Genomic DNA, 25,746 nt, shown 5'->3' on the forward strand with positions numbered 1-25,746 from the left:
AACCCAGTTTTTTCATCCCACTTAAAACTCTGCTTATGGTCAAGAAGACCCTGAATAAAAACAACTGTCAACGAACAAACTTCTTGATTCATCTTTGTTGTTTGTGATTGAAGTAGCAATGTGCTGTTACTCATGCTTATTTCAAGTTGCCTCTCAAACTTTATGTGTACAAATAGAATTATGAATGGGCTACTTCGGTGGCTAGCCATTTGAGGAGAGCAATAAGCTACCCTTTGAATAATATAGTGAAAACACACGTAGTGGTGCGGCAGACGGGTCCCTTGCTGCCAATATTTGTTCAGTCTCTTCCTTAAAACTGTTTTAGTTCCTTTGGATCGGCAGAAGCTTTGACAACGTTTATAAACTCATAAATCGTGCCAACAGAGCATTATTGTTTTTACTGAAAAAGAGGGAGAAAGAAAATGAGAAAGTGAACAAAGAGAGAAAAAGGATGGGGGTGCAATAGTGGCAAAATAAAATAATAATGTGTGCTTGTCTTCGAGATACACACTTAAAGAACGACGAATCAGAGAAATACAAGAGATGACTAAAAAAAAATGTAATTTGGAGTGGCTACGTTGAGACTTATAATAGGGTAGACGTTGCCAATGTGGAAACAGATTTTCAGGAGAGAATGGCGCGTGCAAAAAAACGTACAGATTTATGTATGGATGACATCGCCCCGAATACACTTGATCTGCGGAGAGCATTTTTCCACTAATACTGCTCATACCAAAATATCATGTTTTTTTGGACATGAACAGCAAGGCTACATCTTCAGAGTAGGGCGCAGGCTGTGTTCCACTGCTCGAGGGCTGCCTTATGATCTAAGTATTCTATGATGCTCTAGCCCCTCTGTCTGGTAAGAGTCAGTAATCGAGGCTCGAGGTGTAACGAAGCCTGTACACCACACAGTCAGATGCGAGATGTTAAATGTCTCTATATGGACGGGAAGGTAGAAGCAACCGAAATATAGAAGCGTCGGCCATTGTGCTATACCACTCCCTCTCTGTCACCTGCTCTGCATTTGCTAAGTAATCACTTTCTGCAGACCCTAGCCAGGCGCGGTGCTCGTCTTTCGCAGATGTGCACGAGGAGTAGGTAGTTTGTTGTAAAACTCTCAGACCAGCAAGTGCCGTTGTTAGAGGCGCGTGCTGGATGTGTGGGTGTTCCTTGGGCTCAGGGCTCGGAATAGCTGCTGCCGTCTGCGCTGCTAGCTGACTCCTGGCGCGCCGTGGTAGCCTACGCGACTGCTGCAGAGAGGAGGGCGGGGCGAGGAGATGGGGAGGGAATGGATAGTGGGAGGAAAGGTAGGAAGAGGGGCACGGGAAGGAGCAAGGAAAGGAGGAGAGAAAGAGTGTGGGTGGGTGCAGAGGAGGTAAGAGGGCGAATAAGGGCAAAATAAGGGAGTGCGTGCAGAGGCTGTAAGAGCGACGAAATAAGGATAGGAGGTGCAGGGCTCGACAAATCCACTCGCCCGTTCGCATTTGCGAGGGAGAATTGAGGAGGACGAGCTATTTTTAGGTCCTACTCGCCCTTTCTGGCGAGCAGGAAGACAAACTAACTTTTGTCCTCTGTCTTTAAAAACGGAGCAAAAGTGACAAGATAACAAAATTTAAAGGCATTTTTATTGCTCACAAAGGGAATGAGCAATAAAGATGCCTTTGAATCTTGTTATCTTGTCACTTTTGCTCCGTTTTCAGAGACGGAGGCCAAGTAGGTTGCAGTGAGGTCGAGGGGATTTTCCAAGGGACTAGACCTGCAGGACTAGTACCATTTTTCAGATTTTTCGAGCCCTGAGGTGTATGGGCCACGGATGGCGTACAGCAAGTAAGAGGGGCTGTTTGAATGGGCAGAGGGACAAACACAGGGACAAAGGGGGGGAGGGTGCAAGGGACAGAAAGTGCAAGGCAGACAGAGAAGTGTGATTGAGAGGCGGAGCCGGTGGTTTAAGGCAAAGGAGGAAGAACAATGAATGATACAAGAGAAGATGAGAGGGAGACGAACTAAAAACAAGCATTGGCCGCGCAGGTGTGAAAGTGACACGGCCGCGCGGCCTGCGAAAGTGAAAGTGATCGCGGCTGCGCGCGTTCACGTGAACGCAAGCACTAGGCCACCAAAAGCCTGTGGCAGCACTTTGAAAATCCACACACTAAATTTCTCGCAGAGCAGCGCATGCGCTGGCTCAGCGAGACCTAAAAAGGAGGGAGCAATAGCATGGCTGGAAGGTCCAGCATTAAGGGCACCACCAAACAGAGGTATCATTCATGGTTACTAACGAATGTATGTGTTCAGAAGATGTGCAGAGCAGATGTTCACAGGGAATACATGCTGCAAAAATATAAGTACATCAATGCTTGCAGAAAGTCGCAAGACAAGATGGAGTGAAATACTCTCCCTGAACTGTCAATTAACCATCACTACAGAACAAAAAATGTATGATTGTGTCCATCCAGTAACACTCTGAAATCATTGCTTTTATTTTAATTGTATGATCCCACAATTTTCGGTGTAAGGGAAGGGCAGGAAAAAACAAATACTGAATTCAAATTGGCCCATTATTGCAGAGGCTCTCTTTCAAGGCTTACAAATAGGTGCTATAAGAGTGAGACTTCATCACATGTTGGATCACTGGTTTGTTGGATATACGGAAAGGAGGTAGAGAGACCCATCAGGTCTTCAATGGGAATTTTCCCAAGGAATTGCCACATGAAACACCACAGTGTGGTCACTAGAAATTAAGTAGGGTATCTCAAGTAACCACACAAAATTCCTCATGGGGGTCTTGCTAACATCAAGATAGTGTAATTAGTTGGTAGAGCTTAACAACTTGCATGCATAATCTTTGGGCACTTAGAATTACAGGCTTAAATTAGGGTTTCTCCATGCTGCAAATCTGTGAAAAGTAAGGATTAAGAAAGGAAAATGTGGCATCAGTACACAGACTTTTTTTTTTTAAATCACAAATGCGCTCTGTAAATTTGAGATGTAATATAATACAAATAATTTCCAATACTTAATGTTAGAAAAACCCCACTCCCACACCGGAAAGGGTGGTGGTAACGGGGTCATTCCAGACATACACAGTGGTAGCTTGGCTCGAGTGGTCAGGGGTCAGGCACCGTGTTAAGCATACGCAATACCCATACAATAACCATGCGTGCATCCGTTCCAAAAACGACACTACACCTTAAAAATTATGAAAATATCTCTGTGTTTATCTTCTTTTCTCTTAGTTGCTGATTAAATAAATAATAATACAATCACAGAACACAAGGCTTCTCCTTAAAAAGTGCAGGTCAAATAAATAGTAACACTTTACAGGTGCAATAAATAGGTTCAGGTCAAATAAATACTGTGAGGGAATAAATACTGTGCAGGAATAAGTTAGCTCAGGACAATAAATACATTACAGGAATAATTTAGATAAATACAATAAATACAGTACCCTCAATAAATAATATCAGCCAACAATGACATTTGTAAAATCAGATCACATTTTAAATACTATGGGCTGATTTGGCCCAGTCACAGCTTGTGGTTAGGTGGATGGCCTGTGGGTGTCTCACCTAGCTTGGGTAAGGCTGAGGCTAAAACTGAGGTAGATCAAGGGTAATCTAGGAATCTGGCTCTCCCCAACTACACCACCCTTCACACAGGTCACTGTATCAGTCTCAGTCCACCCTTGGCACTTCCAGGCTGGTTCTAACACCTCTTTATCTCTTAGGATGGTCTCTTAGAGCTCCACAGGGCCTTAGGCGCCCTCTATTCCACTTACTGCCCTTTTTATGAAGCTCCGACGCCGCTGGAGTCGTGTCGACGCCGTGAGGCGGTTCCGGTTCGATGTCGGCGGCCTCGGCACAATGTCAGTTCTTGACGACGCCGGTAGGCGGTTCCGGTTCGATGTCGGCGGCCTCGGCTCGATGTCGATCTCCGATTCGATGACGTCGGGCTGTCTTGGCTCGATGTAGACTTCCGCCGGCTCCGGAGTACGACCTCCACTCCCGACCTCCGGCACGATTCTCTTCAGGTTCCGGCGACTCCGGAGTGCGACCTCCACTCCCGACCTCCGGCACGATTCTCTTCAGGTTCCGGCGACTCCGGAGTGCGATCTCCACTCCCGACCTCCGGCACGCTTCACCTCGGTCTCCGGCGACTCCGGAGGGCGGACTTCACTCCCCCGTCGGCGCCGCTCACTCGTCCTCGGGTGACTTCCTCCTCGACCTCTGGTACTCCTCACGACCTCCGTCGGCGCCCTCTCTCGACCTCTGGCGGCTCCGGGTACGACGTCCGCTTTCCAGTCAGCGCCGCTTCTCCACCTCGGGCTCCAGGTCTCAGGCTTCTCGACGACGGACTCCAGGGAAACCAATAAACAGGTCAGATTCTTGCTTTTCTTTACTTCTAAGGCCTGTTCCTGCTGTCCAGGTCCTTAAGATGGTTTTTCTTGCTTTGTCCCACACAGGGCTCCAGGCTGGGCTCAGTCAGTAGGGACTAGTATCAAGGGTGGGTTTATGGACCCCACTCCAGGCACAAGTTTCCACCCCTGCTGCCTCACTCCTTCCTCCTTCAGGTTTCTGCTCCTCTCTCTTCACCAGTCAGGTGCCAACTGCCCACTCCAACTGTCAACTCTGGCTTTAGCTTCCCAACATTCTAAACCGCCTCCAACTGTCACAGGGTTCTGGAATGTTCTGGAAGGTGCTGGTAGGTTCCAGTGGGTTCTGATGAGGTCACAGGTGGCCACCATTTTGTGCTCCAGGCCCTCAGACAGAAGTTCCAAGGGTAGATAAAATGGCTCCCTGAATCTGCATCAATACGAAAAAGTCTGGTGGTTCCCAAAAAGGAAAAAATACTAACAGGGTTTGAGGCAAAAGTGGGACAAAATAAATAATGATGAGGAGGGACTACCCAAAGGGCTGACAGGTCTAACACGCGTCCCCCCCAGCTGAAAGTGGGGAGAGCTACCCAACCCCTTGGGAGTTCTCATCACTAAGGCGGAAATACCTTGAGAGACCGTCTGCATTGGCGTGGTCCACTCCAGGCCGATGTTCCACCTGAAAGTCCATTCCCTGTAGGGAAATAGACCACCTCAACAACTTGGGATTCTCCCCCTTCATCTGCATCAGCCAACGAAGGGGTCTGTGGTCGGTCTGAACCAGGAAGTGCGAGCCAAACAGGTATGGCCGCAACTTCTTCAGAGCCCATACCACTGCAAAGGCTTCACGCTCTATTGCACTCCACTTCTGTTCCCTGGGAAGTAGTCTCCGGGATAGGAAGACCACGGGTTGATCCAGACCCTCTTCATTGAGTTGCGATAACACTGCCCCAATGCCATGTTCTGATGCATCTGTCTGGACAATGAACTCCTTGGAAAAGTCTGGGGCCCTTAAGACCGGGGCCTCGCACATGGCTTGCTTCAGCTTCACAAAGGCCTGCTGACAAGCCTCCGTCCAGACTACCCGTCGAGGTTGTTTCTTGGACGTGAGCTCCATGAGGGGGGCTACGATGGTACCGTACCCCTTCACGAAGCGGCGGTAGTATCCCGTGAGGCCCAGAAAAGCTCGGACCTCAGTCTGTGTCTTGGGGGGTTCCCAGGCCATGATGGCCTCGATCTTCGCCTGGAGGGGTTGCACCGCTCCCCTACCCACCAAGTGTCCAAGGTACACTACCGACCCCTGCCCGATCTGGCACTTGCTGGCCTTGATCGTCAATCCAGCTTGTCTCAGGGCCTGGAGAACAGCTTGCAGGTGACGCAAGTGATCCTCCCAGCTGTTACTGAAGATGGCTATGTCATCCAGATAAGCAGCAGAGAAACTCTCCATTCCGGTGAGGATCTGGTTTACCAGGCGCTGAAACGTGGCAGGTGCGTTCTTGAGCCCAAAGGGCATCACACAGAACTGGTAGTGGCCATTGGGCGTGGAGAAGGCTGACCTTTCCCTTGCTCCATCAGTCAAAGAGATCTGCCAGTACCCAGAAGTAAGGTCAAAGGTACTTAGATATTGGGCAGCTCCCAGCCGGTCAATCAATTCATCCGCCCTAGGGATCGGATGAGCATCAGTTTTGGTTACTGAATTCAGTCCCCGGTAGTCCACACAGAACCTCAGTTCCGGTTGGGCACCCGGTGGTGCAGCTTTTGGTACTAACACCACCAGACTGGACCAGGGGCTGCTAGAAGGTTCGATCACTCCTAGCTCCAGCATCTTAGTGACTTCACTGTTAATGCTGGCCTTCACCTTGTCTGACATCCGGTAGATCTTGGACTTCACAGGTGGGCTGTCTCCTGTGTCCACGTCATGGACGCACAGGTGAGTCCTACCCGGAACAAGGGAGAACAACGAAGAGTACTGCCCCAGGACCTGGCGGCAGTCCTCCTGCTGTTCAGGAGTTAGAGATGGGGAGAGAATCACTCCCTCCACCGACCCATCCTTTTCTTGAGACGCAAACAAATCGGGGAGAGGCTCGCTTTCCGCGTCCTCTGCTCCGTCAGTCACCATCATCAAGATGACTTCGGGCCTCTCGTGGTGGGGTTTGAGGCGGTTGGCGTGCAGCACCCGTAGGGGCTGACGAGGGGTCTTAAGATCCACCAAGTAGGTAGCCTTACCCTTCTTCTCCAATACCTCAAAGGGTCCTGACCAGCGATCCTGGAGGGCGCTAAGCTCTCCTGGTTCGATCACCCACACCTTCTGGCCAGGCTCCAACTCCACCGGGTGAGCGTTGTGGTCATACCACGCCTTCATTACTGCTTGGCTGGCTTCCAAGTTGTCAGAAGCTTGCTTCCACAACTTAGCCATTTGGCTCCGGAAGGCCAGCATGTAGCTCACCACATCCTGGGGAAGCTTTCTGGGAGTGCTTTCCCATCCGTCTCTCACCAGGTTGAGAGGTCCACGTACAGGGTGCCCATACAAAAGCTCGAAGGGGCTGAAGCCCACTCCCTTCTGTGGCACTTCCCTGTAAGAAAAGAGTAGACAGGGTAGGAGGACGTCCCATTTCCTCCGCAGGCTTTCAGGCAGACTTCTGATCATGCCTTTCAAGGTTTTGTTAAACCTCTCCACCAGACCATTGGTCTGGGGGTGGTAAGGAGTGGTGAACCGATAGGTCACTCCACACTCCTTCCACATGGCCCGCATGTACGCTGACATGAAGTTGGTCCCCCTGTGGACACAACTTCCTTGGGAAAACCCACTCGGGTAAAGATTCCCATCAGGGCCCTAGCCACAACAGGTGCTGTTATGGTCCTCAGAGGTATTGCCTCTGGGTACCGTGTGGCATGATCCACCAAAACCAGGATAAACCTGTGACCAGCTGTAGTAGGTGGATCTAACGGACCCACAATGTCGATGCCCACCCTTTCAAAGGGGGTGCTAACGACAGGAAGTGGTTCCAGGGGAGCTTTCAGCTTCACCCCTGTTTTCCCACTGGCTTGGCAAGACACACATGTCCGGCAGTAGGTATCGGACGACACTTTCGTTTGAGGCCAATAAAAGTGTGGGACAAGACGGGCGAAGGTCTTGTCTTGCCCCAGGTGTCCTGCCAAGGGGATCTCGTGAGCCAACTCCAGAAGGAAGGCTCGATAACGTTGAGGGACTACCAAGGCTCGTGACGATCCATGTAGGGGTGCCTTGGGTTCACTGTAGAGGAGGCCATCCTCCCAGTAAACACTGTAGTTCCCTTCAACGTTCCCTGCTGCCTGGGCTTTGGCCTGACGCCTCAGCCCCTCAAGGGTAGGGCACTCCCTCTGGCCCTGGCAGAATTCCTCCCTGGACGGGCCTCCCTCCACGTGCCACTCGGCCGGGATGGGTAGGTCCTCCAGTTCGGTGACATCCTCCACCGCAGACTCCTGGTCCACCACCTCCGGTGGCCTATCCGTCCTACGGGGTGTGGACGCCGAGGCAGGCTCCTCCTGTCCTCGGTTCTTCCCTTGACTGGCAGCTGGCTGGGCCTTTGTTCCAGGCTCCAGCCGAAACGAACTCCCTCTCCGGGTAGTCGCGGACCTTGTGCTCACACAGGCCCAGTCAGGTGTACCCAGCATCTCAGTATGAGTCCGGTATTCCACCTCCTTCCAAGCATTGTGCTCCATGTCATTCCCCAGCAGACAATCAACTGGCACGGCAGGGCTTACGGCAACTCGAAGTGAACCTGCAACCCCCCCCCATTCAAAGGGAACCTCGGCCACCGGATAGTGGCCTGTTCTGCCGTCAGCCATCGCGGCTGGGTGGAGTACATTGGGAATTACCTGCTCTGGAGACACCAGTTGGCTACGTACCATAGTCATACTGGCTCCTGTGTCTCTCAGAGCCTCCCCTCTTTGGCCGTTGATGGTGACCCACTGCCCATACTTTACGGTATTTGCGGGCACCTGGATCTTAGGAACCATCTCCCGTTCTCCCAGGGACACTAAAGTGACACCCGCCCACTCCCTTCCCTTAATTAAAGGCATCTCCTCCCCGAGCACTACACTAGCTACTCCGGGGGTCTTTCCTCCAATGGGAGGGGGTGGTCGTTTTGGGCACTTCGCATCTCCCTTGTAGTGTCCAACGCCACCGCACTCGTAGCAATGGACAACCCTTGGCTGCTGACTCTGGCCAGGATTAGGGTTTCTGGGTGGGTTAGCCCTAGGGGTGAGTCCTGTTCCCTTCCCTTGGAAGTTATTTTGGGGGCCTTTGGAGAACTCCTTTTTCTTTTCCCCTCCCTCTTTCTTCTGGGGGGCGCCCTGTCCGGCCTTTTGAGTATCCCCTCCAGTCCCCCTTGTGGACACCCGGGTACTAGCCCAAATGTCCGCCTCCTCAGCAAGCTTCCGGGGATTGGTCAGCTTGCTATCCACCAGGTGTTGACGCAGTTCAGGGAAACATTTTTCGAGCAGGTGTTCCTTCAGTACTAAATCAAACAACCCCTCGTAGTTCCTTACTTCACTGCCCTGAATCCAACCCTCTAGTGCCTTCTTTGCATAGTCCAGGAAGTCCACCCAATTCTGTGTGCCCAGTTTGTGACTACCCCGGAACTTCTGTCTGTACTTTTCGGGTGTTAGTCCAAACTTTCTTATGAGCGCCAGTTTCATGGTGGGGTAGTGGGTCTGCTCATCCTCCTCGAGGGCCAATAATGCATCCCTACCAGCTGGAGGCATGTACTTGTACAATCCCGCTCCCCAGTACTTCTCTGGAACCCCATGGGCCCTTAACGAGACCTCATAGGCCGCTAGCCACTTGGCAAGATCGTCGCCCACTCCATAGCTAGCTACTATGTCCTTCGGCAGGTAGGGTTTGGGTTCCCTAGTGAACTCTCTTTCTTGGTCTTTGCTGCCACCATTAGGAACAGTGTGTGCCCCGACTCGTAGGATCTGAAGATCTATCTCTTTCAGCCTTAGCTCATGAGCCATCCTCTGTTCCTCCTTCTCTTTCTCTAGCCTTGCTAAGTCCCATGTGAGCTGTCTTTTCTCCCTCCGGTCTGTTAACTCCACTTCAGACAAGCCACCGCTAGAGGCACTGCTGCCCTTCCTGGAAATGGTTCTGGGCCCCGCTAACAGGTTCCCCACCTCAGGTTGGTACAAACCAGCTCCCTCACTGTCGGGCTCTCTATCCCTGTCCTCCTCCTCAGCCTTGCTTTCTCGTCGTGCTTCCCCCCAAGCCCTTAAGCTGGTTTGGAGTGCACCCTTCTTTGCTCCTGGGGGACAATACACCCCCTCCCGCTGACAAAACTCCCTGAGTTGGGCCACAGTATAGGTTTCCAGGTCTTCTAGCACAAACTCCATTTTGCCCACTCAGTACAGAAGACAGGTTTTTACAGAAGCAATGCAGGGGGGTACCTTTAATAATACCTCCTCCCACCACCAGAGTAAATTTGGAAAAAACAAAAACTCACAATTAGGAAGGCCGCTTTGAGAAAACTCCAGGTGTAGGCCTATGGACTACCCACAGTTATTGTCGAGTATGCGTAGGCACAGCTCAATCCCGCCGCTGAACACCAATTATGTTAGAAAAACCCCACTCCCACACCGGAAAGGGTGGTGGTAACGGGGTCTTTCCAGACATACACAGTGGTAGCTTGGCTCGAGTGGTCAGGGGTCAGGCACCGTGTTAAGCATACGCAATACCCATACAATAACCATGCGTGCATCCGTTCCAAAAACGACACTACACCTTAAAAATTATGAAAATATCTCTGTGTTTATCTTCTTTTCTCTTAGTTGCTGATTATATAAATAATAATACAATCACAGAACACAAGGCTTCTCCTTAAAAAGTGCAGGTCAAATAAATAGTAACACTTTACAGGTGCAATAAATAGGTTCAGGTCAAATAAATACTGTGAGGGAATAAATACTGTGCAGGAATAAGTTAGCTCAGGACAATAAATACATTACAGGAATAATTTAGATAAATACAATAAATACAGTACCCTCAATAAATAATATCAGCCAACAATGACATTTGTAAAATCAGATCACATTTTAAATACTATGGGCTGATTTGGCCCAGTCACAGCTTGTGGTTAGGTGGATGGCCTGTGGGTGTCTCACCTAGCTTGGGTAAGGCTGAGGCTAAAACTGAGGTAGATCAAGGGTAATCTAGGAATCTGGCTCTCCCCAACTACACCACCCCTCACACAGGTCACTGTATCAGTCTCAGTCCACCCCTGGCACTTCCAGGCTGGTTCTAACACCTCTTTATCCCTTAGGATGGTCTCTTAGAGCTCCACAGGGCCTTAGGCGCCCTCTATTCCACTTACTGCCCTTTTTATGAAGCTCCGACGCCGCTGGAGTCGTGTCGACGCCGTGAGGCGGTTCCGGTTCGATGTCGGCGGCCTCGGCACAATGTCAGTTCTTGACGACGCAGGTAGGCGGTTCCGGTTCGATGTCGGCGGCCTCGGCTCGATGTCGATCTCCGATTCGATGACGTCGGGCTGTCTTGGCTCGATGTCGACTTCCGCCGGCTCCGGAGTGCGACCTCCACTCCCGACCTCCGGCACGATTCTCTTCAGGTTCCGGCGACTCCGGAGTGCGACCTCCACTCCCGACCTCCGGCACGATTCTCTTCAGGTTCCGGCGACTCCGGAGTGCGATCTCCACTCCCGACCTCCGGCACGCTTCACCTCGGTCTCCGGCGACTCCGGAGGGCGGACTTCACTCCCCCGTCGACGCCGCTCACTCGACCTCGGGTGACTTCCTCCTCGACCTCTGGTACTCCTCACGACCTCCGTCGGCGCCCTCTCTCGACCTCTGGCGGCTCCGGGTACGACGTCCGCTTTCCAGTCAGCGCCGCTTCTCCACCTCGGGCTCCAGGTCTCAGGCTTCTCGACGACGGACTCCAGGGAAACCAATAAACAGGTCAGATTCTTGCTTTTCTTTACTTCTAAGGCCTGTTCCTGCTGTCTAGGTCCTTAAGATGGTTTTTCTTGCTTTGTCCCACACAGGGCTCCAGGCTGGGCTCAGTCAGTAGGGACTAGTATCAAGGGTGGGTTTATGGACCCCACTCCAGGCACAAGTTTCCACCCCTGCTGCCTCACTCCTTCCTCCTTCAGGTTTCTGCTCCTCTCTCTTCACCAGTCAGGTGCCAACTGCCCGCTCCAACTGTCAACTCTGGCTTTAGCTTCCCAACATTCTAAACCGCCTCCAACTGTCACAGGGTTCTGGAATGTTCTGGAAGGTGCTGGTAGGTTCCAGTGGGTTCTGATGAGGTCACAGGTGGCCACCATTTTGTGCTCCAGGCCCTCAGACAGAAGTTCCAGGGGTAGATAAAATGGCTCCCTGAATCTGCATCAATACGAAAAAGTCTGGTGGTTCCCAAAAAGGAAAAAATACTAACAGGGTTTGAGGCAAAAGTGGGACAAAATAAATAATGATGAGGAGGGACTACCCAAAGGGCTGACAGGTCTAACACTTTATTTTGGTCTCTGGTAAATATGTAAAATTATGTGTTAGATTACATAGTTCTATTGGGCAAGAGATACAAAAAAATTACAAATACTTGGGTCAGGCCTTTTTAGATACATATGCTTTATTTTTAATGATCTACCTATGCTGTACTCACTTTCAAACTGCGTTTCATGCACTTTTTAGGTCGACCCTGGGCAAAGCATGCGCTGCTCTGCGGACCATGCTGTATGGACTTGAACCTCCGCCCACTCTCAGCCCATATTTTATTGCCTTGTGTCATTGCCCACTGTGAATTGTGGCTGTTCATTGGTCAATAGGCTTAGTAGTCCCTCCTTAGTACTGCCTGGTCTTATTTTGTAATCAACCATGGGGACTCCCCCCGATTACGTGTGTTGTTACTCGATAGTCTTTAATCACAGCCTCCGAGCACTATTTTCTCCAATAGCTTTGTCCCGTCTGGCCTGCTATTGCAGACAGGACACCCTTTCTCCTAAGGCTTTTTTATTTATTTTATAGCATGAGCACCAAACACATTTGCAATGCAATAGGTCTCACATTTGCGAGAGTTTAAACTATTGGCATTGTAAATGACAATGCTTTTTATTTATCTGTTTTAAAAACAACACATAAATAAAATACTTTGTCATTTACAATGCCAACAGCTCAAACTCTTGTAAATGCAAGACCTATTGCATTGCAAATATTTGTTTCCTTTCTGCTTAAAAAACATTTTTCACAGGAGTATGTGAATGGTATAAATCTGCAGTTCCATTAACAGGGACAGTTCCTGCAGCACTTTTTGATTTAAAATATCATTTGAATCACTCTTGATTATGCAGGATCTCACTAACGATACGTGGGGCAAACTCTTGCTCGATTTCTTAGTAGCGAATTAAAACTACAGCAGGACAAAAGTGGACCATACATTGCTGCAAAACAAACTGTACTCGACATCTAGGAAGAACTATTCACAGGTTCAGAGATTTCTCATTTGAGTGCCCTATAAACAACACTCACTTATTGTGAGAAGCTAGCCTGGTATATGATGTCCACTTATGTAAGTGGGCACACAGGTCCAGTCCAGTCCAGACAACCCTTGTGGTGATTTAAGAGGTCTTAGAAAACCTTAGAAAGCTCTCTAAGTGGTAGCTGTAGAGAGCAGCCTTCCGGCTTAGCCAAGAAGGAGTGTAAAGCAGCTTGTTTTACCAGAATGCAATCTTATATGCATAGATTAAGTGAAAAAGAAACACACTGTATTTATAAAAATATGTATTTATTATATATTACTCTCTAACACATACAAATATCTCCTACCCGGAGATATGCACAATGCACACAATACTTTGAATAGAAATCAAATAAATAGCACGAAATACACAGTGGGCCCCAGGGGGTCGAAGGTGGATTCTAGTTGAGAGGTACCATCAAGCAGAGTGGACAGAGTCTATGTCAATCAGGAGTGACTAGAAGATATGGAAGAGTAATGCCCACCAATGACAGGAGTTCCAGGAGAGTTGATGAGGGCCTTGACTCTGCAGCTGTGAGGACCAGGCGATGCTGAGGAGGACTAGGAGTGGTGCACGAGCTGTCCCATGTCGAATGCTGAGAGTTCAATGTCCGGCGGGAGCACCAACAAGCCTTAGCAAATGCAACCAACGCAGAAGTCAAAGAAGGTGCAATGTTGGGACCAGCAAGGTCCAGGGGACTCACCACAAGCAGGGAAGTCAGGGTAGGCTCCGAGCAATCAGGAGAGCCCAAAAAAAACAAATGTGGCCCTCAACAGGACTCACAGGCCAGAGGCACTGGAGTCGCAAGAGTCGCAAGAGGACCTCGTGCTGTTCACCAAAAGATGCAGGCCAGGGTGCAAACGATGCGATGTGGATGAAGACTTTGATCACGGGAGATGCTTGAGGTTACTTGGAGCCCGAAGATCTTGGTGGAAGGAAGTCAACAAGCCTTTGAAACTGCAAGTCGAAGCGGTGCACAGGGGTTCGGTTCCTGCGGCTCCCACAAGAGATACTGGCTTCAAACCTGGTGAGAGGGCAGGGCAGGCCTTGAGAGCTGTGGAGAACCCCCACCTGTGTTGCAGAACCTTTGGAGTCCGTAGGAGCTCAGGATCAGCAAAACGGTCAGCCTAGTTGCGGTGCCTGCGAATGCAGGGAAGGGACTCCTTCACACCAAGGGAAATTGCTTCAGGTGTCTTGGATGCTAACAGTCCTTGAAAGGTTCCTGTACGGTGCACAGGCACAGACGATGTAGCTCACTGAAAGGGGGATGAAGTTGAGCCCAAAAGAAGTCCAGCAAAGTCCAGAGTGCCCAGAGAGTAGAAGTAGAAGTGGTGTCTGAATTGATTCACGTCCAACGACGAATCTAGGGACCTACACCCAGGTAAGCACTTAAGTACCCTAAGAAAAGGGTTTGGATGATTCAGGCGACCCTCCAAGGGGAGTGTCTGGACAGGGGGCAGGTTACCCCCATGTATTTTGCCCAGTTTTACGCCAGATCGGGAGCCAACAGCTCCCAGGGCTGGTTTGAACTGGACTATGCGGACACCAAATGTGCCCCTCATGCAGACTGAGTAGTGCTGGCAAGCGCACCAACCCGGCCCCAATACACTAAATCCTATCTGGGAGGTGGTCGCACCTCCCTGTGACCGAATGCCTATTGTTCTGCCTTCCCCTGCTCGAGCTTGGCTCAGCAGCAGGAGGGCAGAATCGTGTCTCTGGTTGGCAGCAACCATTTTGTGCTGTTCGGGTCCAGAAGGCTGGCACCGGGAACACTGAGAACCTAAAGGAGGGCTCTTCCAGTGCTTGGAATCATACTCCCTCACAGTTTACGGTGTGGAGGTATGATTCTAACATGTTTGATACCAAACATGATAGGATTCTTTGTAGCCGATTTCGAGATGGTCATCGCGTAATTACCCGGTGCCCCTCTATATAGTATATGGCTGCTTCACTTACAACCCGGGAGAATGGACTCCGTAGGCTGCAGGGGTGTCCTGCTCATTCAGGGGCACCCTCACACTTAGAACCAAGCCCCTAGCCTTCAGGATTGCAAAGGCCTGCCATAGGGGTGACTTATAGATTTTAAGTGTAGTGACCCTAGGACCAGGAAACCTATATCTTTCATAAGTGGTGCAAGCACCAGCTTACACAGGCTGCAATGGCAGGCCATTAGTTACAGTTTGTATGGTCTCCCATGGGTGGCATAATACATGCTTCAGCCCATGGGGGAACTCTGGGGTACCCATGCTCAGGGTACCATACACTACGGACTGATAAGGGTACCCCACGATACAATCTGGGAGGTACCCAAGTACTGAACATAACAATTTAAGGGACAAAGGAGAGGGACTGGGGTCCTGATTAGCAGGACCCCAGTCAGACTAGTCAAAAACAGCTTAGCACCAGGCAAAAAGTGGGGGTAACCATGCAGAAGAATCCTTCCTTCACTTATCCATAACCTCTTCGCCGTTATAGGCTTCTTTTTTAAAAACATTTTTGGTTTTTGAAGGGCACTGCATCACTTCATAATTTTCGAAGTTCCAACCATCAGAGGATAACGGGTGAGGGGAGGCAGGTAGAGACAGACGTGCACTAGGGGTTGGGGAAAAACAAAAGGAGGTGGGACAGGGAAGGGCAATGGAATGATCAAAGAAACTGGAGGTGACAAATATTTTTTTTAACCTTACCAGGGTCTTTGGAAGAGACATAGAAACTGGATTGGAAGGGGGGGCGGGTTCTTGAGCAATGCAGAGTGATGGAGAGGGCAGGACATGAGGGAGAGAACAAGAAAATAAATACATGGAGGGCTTAAATCAAAGGAAGGAATGGATCCTTACATGTACTCCTAGTTCTCCTTCAGGGGACTCTCCACTGAAATCATAAGCACTGAACAGTCCTGCCAAAGTGCCGGGATCCCGGAGCACTTTTTCCAAAGTCACATTTTGTGTAGCATCTTTGCCTTACTGTGGAAAGGCCAGGAAGTACATGTGATGCAAATGTTTAAAACAGGCAAAAATACACAGAGCCTTGTAAAAGTCACTAGAAAGGAAGAAAAGTGACATTTTAAAAACATTCTTCACAGTCCCTTTTAACTTTATTTTAAAGAAAGTGAACGGGAAGGACGGGATAATTTAGTTCTATGGACTGCAGGTATGTTAGATTGACAAATGAAATTACACTGTGCCTTTAAGTGCACCTAGACTTCCAGTGCTCCATGATACCCTGTAGGTGGCAGTTAACTCAGTTCTTTTTTAGCTTGCAAGTGAAACTTTAAATACAGATTACATGTTATCTCTTCCGTTGAGGAGGAGGGAGGAATGCTTATGATTTCAGAGGAGATTCCCCCGAAGGAGAACTAGAGTTACAGGTAAGAATCTATTCCTCTTCCTTCAGACCTCCATTGATAATCATAGGCACTGAATAGAATGGCTAGCTCATTCTATAAAGGAAGGAGATTTCTTAAAGTGGCATGCCCTATTTGTCATCTGGTCTAGAAACTGAATCAAGAAAATAGTGTCATATAAAGGTATAAACAGATTACCAGCCTGCTGCCTTGCAGATCTTGGATATACAGGGAAATCATCTCACATGGTGCACCTGGAGAGGGAGCTGCATTGATGACACCATATGGGATGATGAGTTTCTGGCAAGGTATAGAATACAGATCCAGAGGGGTTATATTTTAGCCATTATTCTGCCACAATGTGGGCATTTCACAATAAAAGATGGCATTTGAAATATAGACGGACATCCTAAGGGACATCGAGTGAATCAATTTAAAAAACTTCAGAAAGGTTTGTGTGAAGGGAAAATAGCCTTGTAAAGTTTGAGCGTGGTGCCCGAAGATGCTGTCTATGTGCCCTTAAAGGTACTGCGTCCAATGTCATTCTAACGCAGCTGGAGCCTATAGTGCTACATTGTCAGGCCCTTTTCTTTCATTCAAAATAAAATCAAAAGCGTTTGTGAAGGATGTTTTTAAAATGTCACCTAACTTCCTTTATAGTGACTTTTCAAGGCTTTATTCACTTCTTCCTGCTTTAACAGTAAATTAATGCCACTGGCAATATAATCTTTTCACGCTGCTAAATAATACATTTTGTCTTGGCCATTACGAAGTAAGGCAAAGATGTTACACATAATGTGACTTTAGGAAAAAAATACTCTGGGATACCCGCTAGTGGGCAGGACTATTCCATGCTTATCATTATTAATGGATATGCCTTGGAGGAGAAAAATGTAGTTCTTTGAATGCCAGTAGTGGAAAGAGTCAAGTCTTCCAGGATGGTAAGAAGCTATGCTCCTGGGGAGGAGCAAACACAAGAAAAGTAAGGAAAGCCATCAAATAAGAAGCAAGCAAGACTGGTAGACAGCCAACCAATGGTAAACAACAGGCTGGCTCAAAACCTTCCATAAGTATTGGTACAGTCTACACCAGGCCTTCAACAACAGATGTCTAAAATCGTTTGCAGGCAAGACCGAACAATGTTCATCATTCGATGCCCAAAAACACCACTGCAACATAGTGTTGAAACAATACAGCCCGAGTATAATTGCAATCAACTCTCAAAAGGCCAAAAAGGTGCAACACAATTCCAAAAGGGGTACTCGTCAAAAGTCCGACAAGTTACCATTTCTAAAAAACACAACACAACATTCTTCAAACCTATTATTAAATACAATGAGAACCCAAGGCGCCTCTATGGGTTAAACCAAACAACACTACACTGTACCATTTCTCTTTCCTCAAATTACAACATTTATGCTATGAACTTTGTTCACTCTACAATCCACTTTTGGGACGCAGTGTTGGTTCAAAGGCTAAAAAACTCTCAGTAAGGGAAAGAAACACCCAGTACAGCTGAACTGTAACTGCAATGAGTTTACCTTCAAAAACAAGTAGAATTATAATCTTAGTTTTCAACACAGAATTTGATAATTTTGCAAGCAACAACATTATTTTCTATTAAAACAAAAAAGAAGTCAATGAAAAATTTGAATTAGGCTAAGGATAAATAATATCAAGAGAGGATGATATGTTTGAAAATGTTACCGCAGTGTTAAGAAATTACATCCATTTAATTTTGTATTGTTCCTGCAATAATAGATTTTGAGCGGCTGGTGATGGCATTTATTTCACCGCCACAGAATCTATAATAAGATTCTGCCAGCAGCAAAACCTACTTGTGAATCCATCATTTACTCAAGAAACATAACTGTTGAGGTAAATGTGCTAAAAATAATCAAAATTCTACACATGCTAGCTCTAATAACAATAACAAAAATCTGGAAACCCCTGCCTCAAAACAAATGCGTTTAACACGATTACATCTTCATGTTTAAATTACAGAACAGGTGCAAAGTTCAAGTGGTGTTTTGATATTATTTAGCAAGTTCACAAAGAACTTATTTTTCATCCTGCAAGGTCACAAACTGAGCTCCAGTGATTCCTGTGCTCATTTGGAGGGTCTCATCCATATTTGCTCGCTTATAATGTACAAATTACGCAGATTAATTTATTTAAATGAAAAGTTCGAGGTGGGTCAGCATTTGAGTGTCATGGGATCAAGATTACAAATCTACTAAATTTAAATATTTGTAAAATGGGAAAAACACAACTATCCATCATTACAATATGCATGTTCTCTGCTGGAACCAAAATATGCCATCCATGGTTGCGCTTGCATCTTCATCATTATTTCTGAGGATTCCACAGCTACTATGTGTTTAGCAATGCAAGTTGAAACATGAGGTGCTTCACCTGGGTTAACATTTCTCATCCTGACAAAGGTAACACCTGTTGGACTGTCAAAGATTCCTTTAACAGGCAAATGATGATCTAACTGGAGCCAACTGCTGAAATACATCGAGCTAAATGTGAATTTTAGGAATTAATGACAGTAATCTAGACATTTTCTGATTTTAAAAAAACGAGGGTCAGACCATTCAAATGTCCTAAAACGCTTTCTGACAATGTCTTGACAAAAACTATCAATTGTTTCACTGTACCCTTTTATACCGACTAAAGTGCCACTAGTTTTAACCTACCCCATTCCCACATACACAGTCCATTCCCACATACAAGGTACAGTTTTGATTTTTTGCGAATACTAGAGTGTGTGTATTATTTAAGGTTCTTAAACAAATAAATAAAAAAAGTAGCAACCATAATGGTTTTCATGTTCCTTCCTTTACATCAATAGGAAGCTATTGCCAAAATGGAAAATACGAATAGCATAAAGTATTTTTTAATTTGAAGCCCATTCATATACACTGTTCACAAACATACCAATCAGTTTACCTGAACTCCAATTCTGTTTCACTTTGCCCATACCCAAGTCCAAAACTCGCTGCGAGGGAGCAGGATTCACAAATCAGTGCCCTAGATCAATGGGACTGGGGATAAAAGCATTCAAGAATAATGTGGTGAGGAATTTGTACTTGATGCTATATTCCAATCCCCTCTCTTAAGACTTGCTGACAGACCCTAGAGAAATACAATATGCAGATAGAAGGGGGGGGGGGGGGTGCAGAAAAACACTAACCACAGAGCACAATCCTAGTCAAAAATCTTCACCAGCATAGATTGACTAAACAGAGCATCTGATGTAACACAAAGTACTTGCAAAAACTGCCTAAGTGATCAATCTGCAGATCATATCCAGTGGAACATATGGCTGGAAAGACACGAATAGTTTGTTGACCTTGACTGAAGGAGTTTTAATACTGACCGGATGAAGGGTGATACCCCGAAACCAGTCCCAGGATGCTTGTTCCTGGTCTAGGGAGGACCTGGCTTGGCAGTTCGGGCTGTACTGTTCCCATGAGGAGCAGGGTGAAGACTAATTTCCATGTGGTTGGGTCTAAACTTGGGTGGCATGATGAGCAAAAGAACAATGGATTTAACCCAGATCGCTTGACTGAGGGTGAATGTTTGATATGGTCTGCATTACGTCCATCATTTGTGTCTCTTTTGGTATTTTGAGTAAGACTTGGAGACTATCTGGCATAAAGAAACTACCTCCCTTTCTCACATCATAACAAAGATTTACTTCGAGAACACAGGTCTTACCCATTCCTATAGGCAAAGAGAAGGTATTCTGTGGGTGAAAAGGGTCCCACTCAGTCCACAACAAACTAGAATAATACCTCCACCACTCTTTTGCAGCTCCCACTTGTAAAGGTTAGCCCACTGAGGTAGCCGTCAACCAAATTTCATCTGCAAGGGCCAACTATACACTTCTAGTGCGAAGATGCATTACTAAGGAAATTGAGAATTTCTAGTAAAAATGTAGTGATATTCTACCTGTAGATTGTAACCATTTTGTTGTGCAGTTATGGCAAAACCCTTTTTTGAGAACACAGCAGACAAATAACAGTGGGAGATTTACAGGCAATGAGGTCCCATCGTGGCCCTATGCCTGCACTCAGGGAGTCTGTGGTTACAAGAATCTCCAGATCCTTGATAAGAACAGAGTTTTTTTTACTTTATGTCCATGGACAATAACCATTATACGTCCAGTTAAGTGAGATGGAGGGTCTATGCCCTCATGCCAGGGTCAATAGAGGGGGAATGAATCATAGCAGCTGGAACATCACATATAAACAGCATTCTTGAATTCACAACGATATAGCGAGGATTTGAGACAGGTCACTTGTAAAGCTTCCCTCCTCCCTAGAAGATCCTCCAATAGATATTCCCCTGAAGGCCCCACATGTGAACTGTAGCACAGAAAGTGAATTTTGCCTCACTGACTGAATAACCCAGAGTTTAAAAGGAATTGAAAGAGACAAGTGTTCAATGAGCCAAAGGGGAAGGTAGCTTTAACAACCAGATGTCTGGGTAGATATAAATATTTGAACTTTGACAATAGGTAGGAAAGCATTACAATAATGCTACAATAAAGTCATTCAAACAAAGCAGCCTGGATAAAAATGAAGAGGTGAACTTAAATCAAAAGGGAGTCCCTAGGACTAGTACTAAGCATGCCTTTATCAAACCTAGCAAAAATCCTGTGTAACTTCCATACAAAAATACGAAGGTTGGCATCTTTCTTATCTGCGGAGCAGAGCCCGCTAGACAGCAGAAAACATACCAGCCACAGACATTATCTAGCAAGCATTTTCAGAACGTTAGAGGTGGAGGTTTAGGACTGTAGGACTGTGCAAAGACCGGACAAGTCTCCACAGAAACCCTTTCCCCACCCCACCACCCAATCACTGGTAAAAAGCAGGAACAGAAATTGATCTCTGCTCAAAGCACCAAATCTATGCCTCCCAATTACAATAGCCTCTGCTCCTCAGAAAAGTCTCCTGGGAGGCATGGTGGAGTGGGTGGGTCAGAAAAGAAAGAGAAAGCCCAAACCCACCCATGGCCCAAAAAATTGATATCCTGTATGATGTTCTTCCAGGCAACAGTGAGTATGAAACTATGTGCCCTGTTCCCTTAAATTCTCAGTGGGACTGGGTTTGTTTTTATTCACAGGGATTCAAGTTTGCTTTTTGAAGTTAAATTAACAGTTATTTTATGGTTAAACCTGTATCTTAAACGGTTGTATTTTAAAAGTAATTGGAAATAGACGTGTAGCATATTGATATTTACTTATTAACCAATGATCTTGTAATTTTTTTGTAATTAACTACGCATGAATTAAATACATTTGAAAGTTTGCTTCCTTTGATTGGCTAAGGAAGCAGATGAGAAACAGCCCTTGTAAACATTATTTTCTTCTTAGAGCATAGGATGGTCACATCTGTTGGGAGAGGCAACTTATAAAGCCTTGGATTTAATGGCAATGGCGGCAGGATCTCACGTCTTGTTCTCTTAATTCCAATGCTTTTGTTTCAAAAATGAGTTTTCAAATATAACAATTGGAATTGCACTGCAAAAAAATCTCCTAGTAAAACAAAGCTACTTAAGCATCTTAGAGATAGAGTCAGGATCTCCTAAGCTCAGAAGTAAGGGATAAGGCACCAATTCCAGGAGTTCCTAATTACTTATGTGTTGCAAATCTTTATTAGGCACATGAGAGCACTCAAAAAGAACTAATTGAAACTGGGGATAAGAAGAGACTAAAGCAAAAAGACTGGAACCTAGATGATTAGCTGGCACCTCAGTCTGATGGTAATTTATAGGGGTAGTAGGATCAAGGACGGAGTAGGTGTTAATTCACTAAAAGGGACAGGCTATATGGAACTTTTAAATGAGGTTACATTTCAAAGGGCATTCAAGAACACACAATGCTGCTATGCACAGAGCTGACAAATACAGCTTCTAATGTTGCTGCTGGCAGAGTGCTCTCGTTAAAGAAATGATGTACTTGTCATTTTGGATTTGTCCTTCGGGTTCCTGTTGGTTTGTTGCGGTGTATGAATGTACAGGATGTAACTACAACTTAATGTCTCCCAGTCGCCATTAACAAAGCACCCAAACACTGATCGCCACCAGGCCCTTTGCATGAACACCCAAGTTACGGTGCAACCTTCTCTTCAGCAGCCTGGAATGACCTTACATAGGTACATTTTTAGGAACAAAAGGACCAAGGAAAAGCAGGTACCCAATAAATCCAACACAAATCTACCTTCATTGCTCCTCATAGATAACTCAGGATCATAACCAGGGCAACTAGAATTATGGGATTGTGCAGCCACGGCGTTTTTCGCATAATTGTTGATTTGCCACATAATCCATCATATGCTGCATAATCTGCAGATTTTAACCAAAAAACACTGTTTCTAGCTAAACGGTACGAATATGACTAAAGACGCAGCAACACTTGTTGCTGCTCAGTGGAAGGCCTTTTGCAAAAGGTTGGCTGGCTACCTTTCTGTTGCTTATTACTGTATTTGGGTTTTAAATTGGTACTAATGAGGTGCAACCAATGCACACACAGTGCTAACAAGAGTAAACATGCCAAAATAATGAAGTAATACTATCACAAAATGTGCAGCATTACACCAAATAATTCACCTTTTCTTGTTGCATAATTTACTAAGCTCGGCAGAATAATTTGGCCCTCCCCTGCCGCATAATTCAAGTTGCTCTGATCATAACTAACAGGAGTATACGTTTAGTTTCAGTTAAATGGGTGGTGAAAAATAAACATAATGATTACGAAGAGTGCTGGATAAGCAAATTGTATGTCCTTATATTCTGTTAGTTTGAGGAAGCAGCGATTTTGTGAGTAATATGACATCAACAAAGATCTGCTGTCCTAGTCACTCCTGGCTACCCTGGAATCTTTGGCTCCTTTAGACTGTTCTATCCCTAAATGGTTTCCTCACTCACAAATGTTTGTTCCGCTTGTTCAACATTTAGAGCCTTAAAACCGGGATTGACATTTGTTTGCCTCATGCAGTTTTTGCTCCATTTGCATTGTGAATGCTATTGATGCAAGTTCACAAGCAACAACCGATTATGCAGTGTCCCTTTCTTGCTGAAGAGAATATGGTGCCCAACTGCCTATTCAACCACAAGTTACCCAAGTCCTTGTATGCACTGGCTGCCCTCACAGAGGAGCAGCACCCACTGCGCCTCTCCAAGGCAGTGTGCATCGCAGTAGTGTTGTAGGTGTTTCACCAAAATCACACCAACCTTTAAGCCCAGGATGGGCTCAGGAAGAGGGTGTCAGCACACTGTTTTACCTTTCTCATTGCCTCTTCAGATACTTTCAGAGGCTGCTACTTACATTGTTCTGGTAAATAATGGCATACTTATTTCTTTTTTCAAGGAGGGTTAATGTTAGTCCATTAGCACGACTGTTACTTTTTGCCCTTTAAAAGTAGGATGCTCACCTTGAAATGCTATATCTGCCCTTTCACCTTTTGGGCTGTTTAACCTTTAATTCCCTATAAGAAAACAAGTCAGAAACTAATTTTATTTTGGATTTCACAAGTTTGCCAAGTACACTTGAGAACATACAATACAGTCCTGACTTTTCAGGAAACAGTGCGTTACATTGTGGGGCTTATAGATTTGCACTGAAAATTTTCATTCTGGGCTCAAAACTCCTGTATGCAAAGTGATGTTGGCTAAAATTGCCCGTAGGTGTTATATATAATAAAAAGGAGCCACTGGTCAGCTATACTTTAAAATTTGACAAAGTCGTCTACTCCATTCCAGAAGATGCTTGTTTCATATATAAAACCAAAAGTAAACTCTGCTCCCATATTGTATGTAGGTTCACTCCTTTATTCACATCATGCATTAAATAAAATTGGCAATTCAAATTATTTTGTCGCTTGTGTAGTGGAAAGTTTTACATTGAGGTTTACAACACACAAAGGTACAACGTAGGCGGCAGCTGTGCAAACCTTCCCCAACTCCAAAAAATAAGTGAAGGCCATGTAGCAGGAGTAACATCATACTGTTCTCTCACACATACAGACCAAGCACAACACTAGTAGCTAATGCACTAAAGAGAGAGTGATGAGTTAAAGGACCGTTGTACGTTCTCTGTAAACGGGTATAAAACTAGAAGAAGTACAGTACTGCCAAAAAAACAGTAAACCTCTTATGGAATTACCGTACATTCATGTACTGACATAGGGTGATGTATCCTCACCTACCTAGCATGGTATGTTTTATCAATGGGTACCACATCTAGCACTAGAAAGAATCCAAGGATGTTACTGTTTAGTGGTTGCACTGTGTTTTGGCTATGGGTTCCACTTTTTGGGTGAGGTTATGTCCTTTATTCAACATTTATGTTCCCCGTTTGACAGATGTCAAACCCAACTTAAAAGTGTGTGTAATTGAGCTAAATGTTTTTACTTGTGTTTCCCTAACATAAATTTAAAAACATGCGGGTCAAGCAACAGACATTGTTCTCTTTTCTGTAGACATGTGTCAACACTCAATACTGACCTATGGGGGTAGGTGCCTTCCTTGGGACTACAGATCTCAGTATGTCACATCAAATTTTGTAAAACAGGCCATGGTTTAAAAGGCCTAATATGCCAGTGCATTTAATATATGGTTTGTTTTTGTAATAAGATGGGGCAACAACAGTGGAAATACCCCTTATTTATAGAACAGGTAAACCATGGGCATAAATAGTGCAAGCGTCCCTCCTTCAGAGGAAAGGTGCAGCAGAAACAGAATAATCTTTCCCCCATCACAGGACACATACAAATCAGGTAGGAGCAGTGCAAGTTTTGTATCCTCACAGAACAGGTAAACGTGCGAATAACAAAGCAAGCTTCCCTCTCTCGCAGCAGACAGCAAATGCAATCTTCTATTCCCAGCAGAACACGCACAGCAGTGTATACTAGCACTAGCTGTAACCATTCACAGACCCTACATTTAAGGCATGAGTGCCATGTGGGTTACAGACTAATCTCTGCAGCAGATGCTTAACTCAGAGGAATTTACAAGTGGAATAGAGACTGGATGTGTGAATTTTGACACCGTTATCAATTATGTGATAGTTTACATCGGCAACCTGTAGCTGCTGCTTGTTTTGATATTTAGGTTTTCCATATAAAGAGAAGCAACCAAGCCAAGGCATAATAAGTATGCTCTATACAGGTGCACAGGTGTCAAACTCTTCGACAAAGTTTGGAATTGCTGTGCACTGTTCAAAATGTTGAGTGTCGCCACTGCTTGTCTGACATACGGCCAGAGTAGGTGTCGTACCATACCAAACAAATCCCTTACATGGGGCGTGCAGTTGGTCTGATGGTACGGATTCTCAAGAACTTCACTTTGGATGTTACTTCTTTTAAATTAGGCTTCCTATTCTGGAAAAATCGTATGAGACAGTTTAGTCTCACGTACGTGGTACTTAAAATTCTCCCTTAGTACACTGGATTGACTGAAATTCAAACCAACAAAGAATAGATGCTGGCTGGAGATTTCCTGACATCCTACTAAAT

At 46.0% G+C, this 25,746-nt stretch overlaps 1 protein-coding gene across 5 annotated transcripts in view; it reads right to left on the reverse strand.

Moving 5' to 3' along the window:
* ZMYND11 (zinc finger MYND-type containing 11) overlaps positions 1 to 25,746 on the reverse strand; it is a 785,443-nt gene that overhangs the window by 651,462 nt on the left and 108,235 nt on the right. The gene's annotated exons all lie outside the window — the stretch shown is intronic.

Source organism: Triturus cristatus, chromosome 10 (genome assembly GCF_964204655.1).
Source record: "Triturus cristatus chromosome 10, aTriCri1.1, whole genome shotgun sequence".
In the NCBI taxonomy this organism is placed as follows: Eukaryota; Metazoa; Chordata; class Amphibia; order Caudata; family Salamandridae; genus Triturus; species Triturus cristatus.